Raw genomic sequence first — 10,014 nt, 5'->3', positions numbered from 1 at the left:
GACAAATCCAATTTACACTTCATAAATAATCTTAAAACGTTTCCAACCAATGAAAAACCCACATGAAATACGTTCATTCACATTTTTGGATAACAAAAAGAGAGATTATTACATATGTTCCCTATGATGCATCTACAGAGCGAGAGACAGAGAGAGAGAGACAGAGAGAGACAGAAAGACAGACAGACAGACAGACACTAACACAGCCACCCACCCACCCACTCACACACACACACACACACACACACACAAAGCCAGCAAGACACACAGAGCCAGCCATCTCAGCGATGACATCACGAACCTCTCTCTGAGCTGACTGCTATGACATCACAGAGCATGTGCATTCCGTTGCTTGCCATCTGTCAACCACTCAGTCACTGCCAGCCAGACTGCCTGGCTGGCTGGATGGGGGGGCTGTTTGCTGCTGCTGCGAACCTTAGCAAGCTTATTTGCTTGACCGGCCTTCCTCCTCCTCCGCCCACATGCCCACCTATGCCCGATCTGCTGTTCACCTGGATCACAGCTCCGCCCCAACAAGGCAGAGCCTCCCAAGAATGGTACAAACTCATCCACGTTCCCCTCCATGGAAAGCTTAAACAAAAGGCAAAAGCGTTATAAGTAATGAAGAGGAACCCGAGTCCAAGACGCTTCCGACCAGCCATACATATTTGTGTGTATTACAGATCACATTTTATTACATTTTGTTTTTCTGTACTTCATTACATCTTATTGTGATTGATAATTTTATTGATTATTTTCCATATGTATGTATATATGTTTGCATATCCAATTGCTTTGACAATACAAATGCACTAATTTGAGACACAGTGACATACTAAAAGGACATACTGGTAAGATATTGGGCATATTTGAAACAACAAAAATGGCATTTGGTTATTTATTAGGGACATTTATACCAGTCTGTGCAAATATCTATGCATATTCCAATGTTTGCTGCAGGACTTACAGATTGAGTGAGGGGGTCAATATGTTTGATTCAGAACAAACCACTGCTTCCTCAATTTTGTTTTAAACATAATTTAAAAGAACAGTGGGCTATACATTGGTCTGGAAAAAGGAGCAGTGGTCCCTAAGACAATTCTTTTAGTTTTTTGACACAATTCCTAAAACCCATTTTCTGTAAAATATGTTATCAACTTGCATTAATATATCATCCAAACTTCAATCATACTAATCATGAAAATGTTCATATTATTACATTCTAAGGGTTCTAGTCTATTCTGTATTGTATTTATTATCAGGCCCTTCTCTTATGTTTTACAGTTGTTATTATTATTCCGTACAATACAGGGATTAAATTAAGTATTTTAACCACAAAGTATTGGCTACAGTTATGATGCCTACTTCACTGTTCATATGCACACAGTTTCTGAGGTCTGGACCAGTGCACAGTAGTCCCTGGAGTTGTAGTCCAGACCACTGCAAAATTCGTGCTGAAGTGATCTGGATCACCACGCAATGGCCCAAGGACCACTGCAAACTTGGATTTCAATGTTTTTGTGTAATCCATGTTGCAATAGCACCTACCATGTTCCTTTGTGGTGAGCTGGTTAATTCTGTTCTGGGACAACCACAATCCTGCAGGTTTAATAAGTCTCTCTACACATCAGTCCCTGAGTACCTTCAACCAATGGTAATTTTGACCAATTAAGCCCAAGATTTGAGTCGATTAAGTTGTCAAGGACTACCCAGTAAAGACGTGAACTCACGACTAGGTCACACTGTGAGCTCTCCAGAGCAGACATTGCACTGAGCTCAGTGTGAGCTCACTTAGCGCTTTTCCTCCGACATGGTGCCGGTGCTGGAGCCAGAGCCGCTGCTCGGCCTGGGATCCAGCTGATCTTTTTGTGAACCGGCCCGCTTTTCCGCCGGTCTTGGAATAAAACGCTGACGTCACTGGATGTGGGCGTTCCCAAACGTGGAGTAGAAGTGGAGAAACACAGCAATAATAATCAGCACCGAGGCGACTGCGTCTTTAACATCACAATCAAACTCATTCCGCGTCTATGGCAAATCGTAACCCATATGTTACAAATGTTCCCTAAATATGTGTTTTGCAGAATCCCCCAGCAAACGTTATGGAATATCAGCATTTTATCGACACACATAATAGATCTTATTGTTCTTTAACATTGATGAGAATAATTAACACGAATTAATTTACTGTTGAAGATGTAACCCTTACCCAGTGGCTAACCCTAACTCTATGTTACAAATTTTCCCTAAACACTTATTTTGCAAGATCAATAAAAAACCTTTAGGAATTTTAAACTTTTAAAGATACACATAGGTAATACCAATGTGCTTTAACAATGCCGAAAATAAAAATGTGTTTATCTGTAATAGTGAAGATATTGTATAGATGTATAACTTTCATATACACAAATAGAAAAAAAACAGTTTCAAAACCGAATATAGAACTGAAACTTTCAGACAATCCATGAAAAATTGAATTTAAACATTTACAGTTCTTAACAATTCTATATATCAATTATATTCATAACCCTAACCCTAACACTAACCCTTACTTTAAGTTAAAAATGTTCCCTAAACACTTATTTTGCAGGATCAATAAAAAACTGTCAGGATTTTTTAAACTTTTACTGACACACATAGTTAAAAGCAATGTGTTATAACTTTACCACAAATAATAATCTGTATATCTTTAATTGTTTTGACATTATTAAGATATAATGCATATTTCACATAGGGAACATTTGTAACATGATAGGAAAAACAAACAAATGATGTAACTTTGAAAATATTCAATATTACAGCATACAATTTGTCAGGTTTTATGACAGAATTTATGACATACTCTGTAAAAATCAACCAAACAGCATTTGGTGTTAATGAGAAAGAAAAAATGAGATCAAAGCTATCAGACTTTAGCAGCTGGTGTATGAACACACATACGATTATACAGCATTTTTTGCAGCTTCGCAAGACCAAATTTTAAATGTTGTTGGTAAATTAGATAATTAGTGCGGACCCTCTATTTGCATTTGATCCCCTCTATAATTTCTAAAATAAAGTTTTACTGACATTTTATTGTCCTTACCACTGCATAGGACACATCTGTAACATGAACGCTACTGAATGGCACATATATTGAAAACTACAGAGAATTGAGACAAATCCAATTTACACTTCATAAATAATCTTAAAACGTTTCCAATCAAGGCAAAACCCACTTTAAATACGTTCATTCTCATTTTTGGTAAACAAAAAGAGAGATTTTTACATATGTTCCCTATGATGCATCTACAGAGCGAGAGACAGAGACAGAGAGAGAGACAGAGACTAACACAGCCATCCACTCACACACACATACACACACACACTCCATCTCTCTCTCTCTCTCTCTCTCACACACACATACACACAGCCAGCAAGACACACAGAGCCAGCCAGCTCAGCGATGACATCACGAACCTCTCTCTGAGCTGACTGCTATGACAACACAGAGCACGTGCATTCCGTTGCTTGCCGTCTGTCAACCTCTCAGTCACTGCCAGCCAGACTGCCTGGCTGGCTGGATGGGGGGGCTGTTTGCTGCTGCTGCGTACCTTAGCAAGCTTATGTGCTTGACCGGCCTTCCTCCTCCTCCGCCCACATGCCCACCTATGCCCAATCTGCTGTTCACCTGGATCACAGTTCTGCCCCAACAAGGCAGAGCCTCCCAAGAATGGTACAAACTCATCCACGTTCCCCTCCAATACAAATGCACTGAATTGAGAGAGAGAAGTGCTAGGGCACATCTGTAACAAAAACTAGGGAACATTCGTCACATGCTTAGGGAACATTCATAACATACAGGGAACATTTGTAAAACGAATTAGGGAACCTTTGTGACATATTAAAAGGACATACTGGTAGGTGTTGGGCACTGTGGAAGGAAAGTTAGAATTCTTTCCCTCATATCTATTCTACTCTCTTGTATACTTAAGAAAGATAAGGTCAAGCCAGGAGGACAGGCCAGAAGGTAGCTTGTTTTCTGTTAGTTATTTACTATGAGAACCTTGGAGACAATGTCAAACAGTACGATTGAAGTGCCTGCCCCCTAATCCATGTGTTGACCTATGAACTCTGATATATATTCTGCTTAGCTAACTCTCTAATGATAATATAGTAATGACTCTGTGATTGTAACCAGATCTTTGTTTTTTGTGTATAAAAGCCTCTGACTTTTAAATGAAGGCAGAGCGACTTTGGGATCTTCTTGATTCACTGTTCCTCTCCACGCTGCGTGTATTAAAGGCATTGCAACGAACGTTCCAACCTGATTGAAGATGGTTTTTCTTCCACATTACATGGCGACGAGGATGGGATTGCTAACCCTGACAGAGAGGACTGGAATGGCCAGACCAGTGACCAGCAAAACCGCGCCAGCAAAATAGAAAAAGGTAAAGGAACCTTTTTGAAAAATTCCCTACTGCGGTGCTTTGCTTTCACTTGTCTGCTCGCCTGGCCCTCTGACGATCAGGTAATGCAATCTATATTTTATTAAACGTTGTTGCTTGCCTTATATCAATTACTTGAGGCAGGAAATGTTTTCTTGCTTGTTAAGAAACAAAGTTTCTTAGTGTTACCATAGACTTGACTGTGTCTTCTTGTTTATGAAGTAATAGGACTGTGTCTTCCTATTTAACCTGGGTTGCCATGAACTTGACTGTGTTTCCTTGTTTGTGAAGAAACAGGACTGTGTCTTCCTGTTTGGGTTCCCGTAGACAAAAGTGTGTCTGTAAAACTGCAGGGTAGGTTTGACCTACAATTCGAAAAAAAAAAAAAAAAAAAGACCGCAAATTAATTGTTCAATATCTGATATTCCGGTGATAATATAAAATCACGTGTTTTGTAGAACCATGAATGGTAAATGAAGAAACGTCATTAAGTTATATAAAAGTTATATAAATGCAAATTCTACACCATAGTAGTATTATTCAGTGTGTATTCAGGCCAATGTGAGAGGGGAGACTATGCACTGATGTGTCATGGCATGTGAGTAGGGAACCTTTGGACTAAATGTGAGGGTATTTCATTGTTGCTGGTTCCTGTGAAGACAGATAATAGTAGTTATTTTTCTATTCATCTGTATGAACATCAGTATTATTAGCATAAGTATTGTTACTGTTCTCGATTTCCCTGGACATTACTGTCGGTTAACAATGTTGCTTGGTTTGTAGTAGTACCTCTGTATTTAGTTACAAGGCAGCTCTCTTATCTCTCTCAGTGGGGAGCTGACCTCACAGACACTTTCACTGCCCCAACGCCCCCTCTGAAAACATCACTCTGTATCCTAACAGCTGTTCTTTCTCCTTTCCTAATTTCTTACTAGTGTAGCGTAAGGTACACTTATGAATTTCAATTTAAGAAGTGAATTTATAGTATCACCTTATCACGAATCCTGGAATCTTGTAGAACTCAATTTCTGTAATAATTGGACACAGACACCAATTCCAAAGATATAAATTGTCAAATTTATTCAAAAACAAAGACTAAATGTAGCACTACACTAATTATACAAAATGGAAAAACTAAGTAAAATTCAACTCTATATCAACAAATCAAAGACAAATCACTTCCGTGACCAAATCAAAGACCATGGGATCGCATACGATAACACAAATCGTTAAACAAAAAAGATTATAAACACATTGACCACAATACCGGTTAGTAAGACGAAGGTGAGTCTCTCATTAGTATTGTTAGTCAGACATTAAATAACTACGCAGGTTAGTATTTAATGTCAGGTAACTTCTCGTTATATATATATCAGTCTCATTTACGTAGGTGCCGAGAAAGATCCTATCATTACTTGTTACCACAATTTCCCTTAACTGATTATTATTCAATGATTAAGGATAGGCAGGGCCACCAATAATCTAATGTCTATTAACTTGTGTCAATTTCAGACTAAACAGTTAAACAGGAATGAGAAGATATTTCTCGGCGTTGACAGATTTTATTTCTAAAATGATCAACAAAACAGTTTAATGCAACACACATTCATATTTAAGAAAACTAAATGATATTACACATTCTAGAGTTATGAATCACAGATTAACATTTCTAATTTATTTCTCAAATGTCATGAATGATGAACTCCAAACTGTTAAACTTATCTGAACTTCGTCGCAGAGAGGCCTCTCTGTCTTCGGGCTCAGATATCAGCACACGGCACGAGGTCCGTGTGGTTTGGAACAAAGGCAGTCCGGTTCGGCTTTGTCCAAGAACTTCCACTCAGTCGATGCACCTGGAAGTTGGGGTTTCGCAAAAGTAGAGTCGTTTCCAAACAGATTTTCTACTGGTTTGAAGGCTCCAAGGTTGTGCACAAAATCTTTTTGGCAAGCAGGGTCTCTCACCATACTTATTTGAAGACAAAGTCTTTGAGGAAAGCAGGGCCCTGTTTGTTCCAAGGGTCAAGTTTCTTAAGACTCAAATAGCTATTTAAATGACTGACACTTTCGTATTCAGTCGACTTAGTCAATTGTCCAGCTGTAAAACTCCACTGATCAGGTGGGCACAGGCGGTCAGCGCAGTTTGTAAAGTTATTTATTTAATAAAGTCCTTTAAAATAATTCTTCGTACGGCTCAATCTCCTTCTCCCAGTTTAACTCTTCTGTTGCCGGCAAAGACTTGGTCGGTTTCTGGTTCCGGTTCTGGCAACAGAGCTACAGGTTGAGCTGTGGCAGCGAGTTACTGGTTCAGGTGAGAGAGAGAGAGAGAAAGACCGTCCGCTGTTCCTTATAGTCTGTCAGATCGATAGGTGATTGGTTCCTGAGTTCTTGAGATTGGATTTCGGTTTCAGCCCCCAGTGTCCTATTGGAGGGGGGCTTGATTTATGACTGATGTCAATCCATGCCATCTTTTGGAAATGCCGGTTGGCCCGGGTTCGTAGCTCTATGTCGGGATTTCGGCTCTCGTCCACTTCAAAGAGTTTTTATCACCTACAGGCCCCTAACTCCAGACATTTCATAGCAGGATTCCAACCTATTTGGCCTCTTCTCTGTGCCATCCTCCCCAAAACTGTCACTTTGATGCAAACCAGTTCCAAGCTGATGAGCTAAGGAAATCTGATAACTTTGGGGGGGAGAGGTCTTCTTTAGATCAGTGCTTCAGCTCAGAGCCCAAATGCTCTTATCCAAATACACCCAACATAATGCTACAATGTTCATATTATTATATTCTAAGGGTACTAGTCTATTGTGTATTGTATTTATTCTCAGGCCCTTCTCTTATGTTTTACAGTTGTTATTATTATTGCGTACAATACAGGGATTAAATTAAGTATTTTAACCACAAAGTATTGGCTACAGTTATGATGCCTACTTCAGTGTTCATATACGTACAGTTTCTGAGGTCTGGACCACTGCACAGTAGTCCCTGGAGTTGTAGTCCAGAGCACTGCAAAATTCGTGCTGAAGTGATCTGGATCACCACGCAATGGCCCAAGGACCACTGCAAACTTGGATTTCAATGTTTTTGTGTAATCCATGTTGCAATAGCAACATCCATGTTCCTTTGTGGTGAGCTGGTTAATTCTGTTCTTTTACATTGAAGAGATTAAGATGAATAAACTTACTGTTGAAGATTATTATTTGATTATTTTTATTTCTTGGCAGACGCCCTTATCCAGTGCGACTTACAACATAAGTGCAAAAATACAGAGAAGTACAAGGCATCAATCATTACAAATTCAACTTAGCTAAAATATATTGCAATTCAAAATACATTTTAAAAATTCCAATTACAATTTACACAAGTACATTAAAAGACTTCCTACATCCTGGACGGTGAAAGCTAAGTGCTGTCAAGATGTAGGGTTACAGACTAGGGCTACGGGAAAGGGAGCAAGGAGCAAAACATTCAAGAACGAGAGGAGCATAATAAGCTGAAGTGCTATCTAGCAGAGATAGAGGACTAATATTACAAGTGCGGTCGGAAGAGATGCGTCTTGAGTAAGCGCCGGAATGAGGTCAAGGACTCTGCTGTTTTGACTTTGGTGGGCAGGTCATTCCACCACCGAAGTCAAAACAGGTCCTTGACCTCTTTCCGGCACTTGTGTAACCCTTGTGTAAGATGTAACCCTTACCCAGTGGCTAACCCTTACTCTATGTTACAAATGTTCCCTAAAAGCTTATTTTGCAAAAAAAAAGATCCTTTAGGAATTTTAAACTTTTAAAGATACACATAGGTAATACCAATGTGCTTTAACAATGCCAAAAATAATAATGCGTTTATCTTTAATAGTGAAGATATTGAATAGATGTATATCTTTCATACACACAAATAGAAAAAAAAACGGTTTCCAAACCGAATATAGAACTGAAACTTTCAGACAGTCCATGAAAAATGGAATGTAAATGTTTACACTTCTTAACAATTCTATATATCAATTATATTCATAACCCTAACCCTAACACTAACCCTAACTTTAAGTTACAAATGTTCCCTAATCACTTATTTTGCAGGATCAATAAAAAATTGTCAGGATTTTTTAAACTTTTACTGACACACATAGTTAATAGCAATGTGTTATAACTATTCCGAAAATAATAATCCGTATATCTTTAATTGTTTTGACATTATTAAGATATAATGCATCACATAGGGAACATTTGTTACATGATAGGAAAAACATACAAATGATGTAAGTTTGAATATATTTAATATTACAGCATACAATTTGTCAGGCTTCATAATAATGGAATTTATGACATACTCTGTAAAAATCAAGCAAATAACATTTGTTGTTCATGAGAAAAAATATATATAATCAAAGCTATCAGACTTTAGCACGTGGTGAATGAACACACATACGATTATACAGCATTTGTTGCAGCTTCGCAAAACCTAATTTTAAACGTTGTTGGTAAATTAGATACAAAGTGAGGACCCTCTATTTGCATTATTCCCCTGTATTATTGCAAAAATAAAGTTTTACTGACATTTTACTGACACTACCACTGCATAGGACACATCTGTAACATGAACGCTACTGAATGGCACATACATTGAAAACTACGGAGAATTGAGACTTATCAAATTTACACTTCATAAATCATCTTAAAACGTTTCCAAACAAGGCAAAACCCACTTGAAATACATTCATTCACATTTTTGGTAAACAAAAAGAGAGATTGTTACATATGTTCCCTATGATGCATCTACAGAGCGAGAGACAGAGAGAGAGAGAGAGAGAGAGAGAGAGAAAGAGAGAGAGAGATATTTTTTTTTACTTTAAAATGTACTTTATTACAAAAGTGCATCATTCAACACACAAAATCTACAAAAAGCATTAAAAAAAAACAATGCAGCCTACAAAAAATGCAGCTGTTAATCAACTATCCAATTACCATAAAAACAGAACAGACATCACTCTTTATATATTTAAAACCAAACCCTCATTCCCAACCAGGCAGAGAACCCTATCAAGGCACCATACCTTCTCAAACTGATCCACACTACACATTGTTTTGTGGTATTCATAATCGACAGTGATTTGAACAGCTACACTATTTTTAAAAACAGTCAAAACCTCACAAAAGACATGCTTACTCAATGTCCGTTTCCTACTCTTTTTGCCCTATCAAAAAATTGGTTAACTTGACCTTGTCTTTCAGTTGAACAATAGCACTTATACCGAACACAAACACCCTTGGAGAAAAACACAATGAGAGTTGAAAAAGGAACTTTTAACCATTGAAATAAAGGTTGTAATCTATTACAGTCTAAATAACGGTGAGCAACAGTTTTCGTTTGACCACAAAACACACAGGCATCAGTCACATCATGATCAATAATGGACAGAAAGGAATTCACTGCTAAGTGCCAGTGTAAATCCCCAGCTCTCTTATTCAGGGGGGCTGTATACAGGGTTCCCCAAGCTGGGCGAACTGCACTCTCAACTAGCAGCTTCCCTCTCCAGGGTGAATCAGGGACATCTTTTAACTGTGCAAAATGAGTCGTTTTCAATACAAATTGATACAG

At 38.3% G+C, this 10,014-nt stretch overlaps 1 non-coding gene across 1 annotated transcript; it reads right to left on the bottom strand.

Moving 5' to 3' along the window:
• Positions 1-526: 526 nt before the first annotated feature.
• On the bottom strand, positions 527-641 carry LOC136752036 (U5 spliceosomal RNA). Its single transcript, XR_010817215.1, has one exon. It is a non-coding gene; the product is annotated as a U5 spliceosomal RNA (small nuclear RNA).
• Positions 642-10,014: the final 9,373 nt, after the last annotated feature.

This window comes from Amia ocellicauda, chromosome 6 (assembly GCF_036373705.1).
Source record: "Amia ocellicauda isolate fAmiCal2 chromosome 6, fAmiCal2.hap1, whole genome shotgun sequence".
NCBI classification, from domain to species: Eukaryota; Metazoa; Chordata; class Actinopteri; order Amiiformes; family Amiidae; genus Amia; species Amia ocellicauda.
Note: the sequence above shows the minus strand (reverse complement) of the source record. Positions and strands in the feature narration are given on the sequence as shown.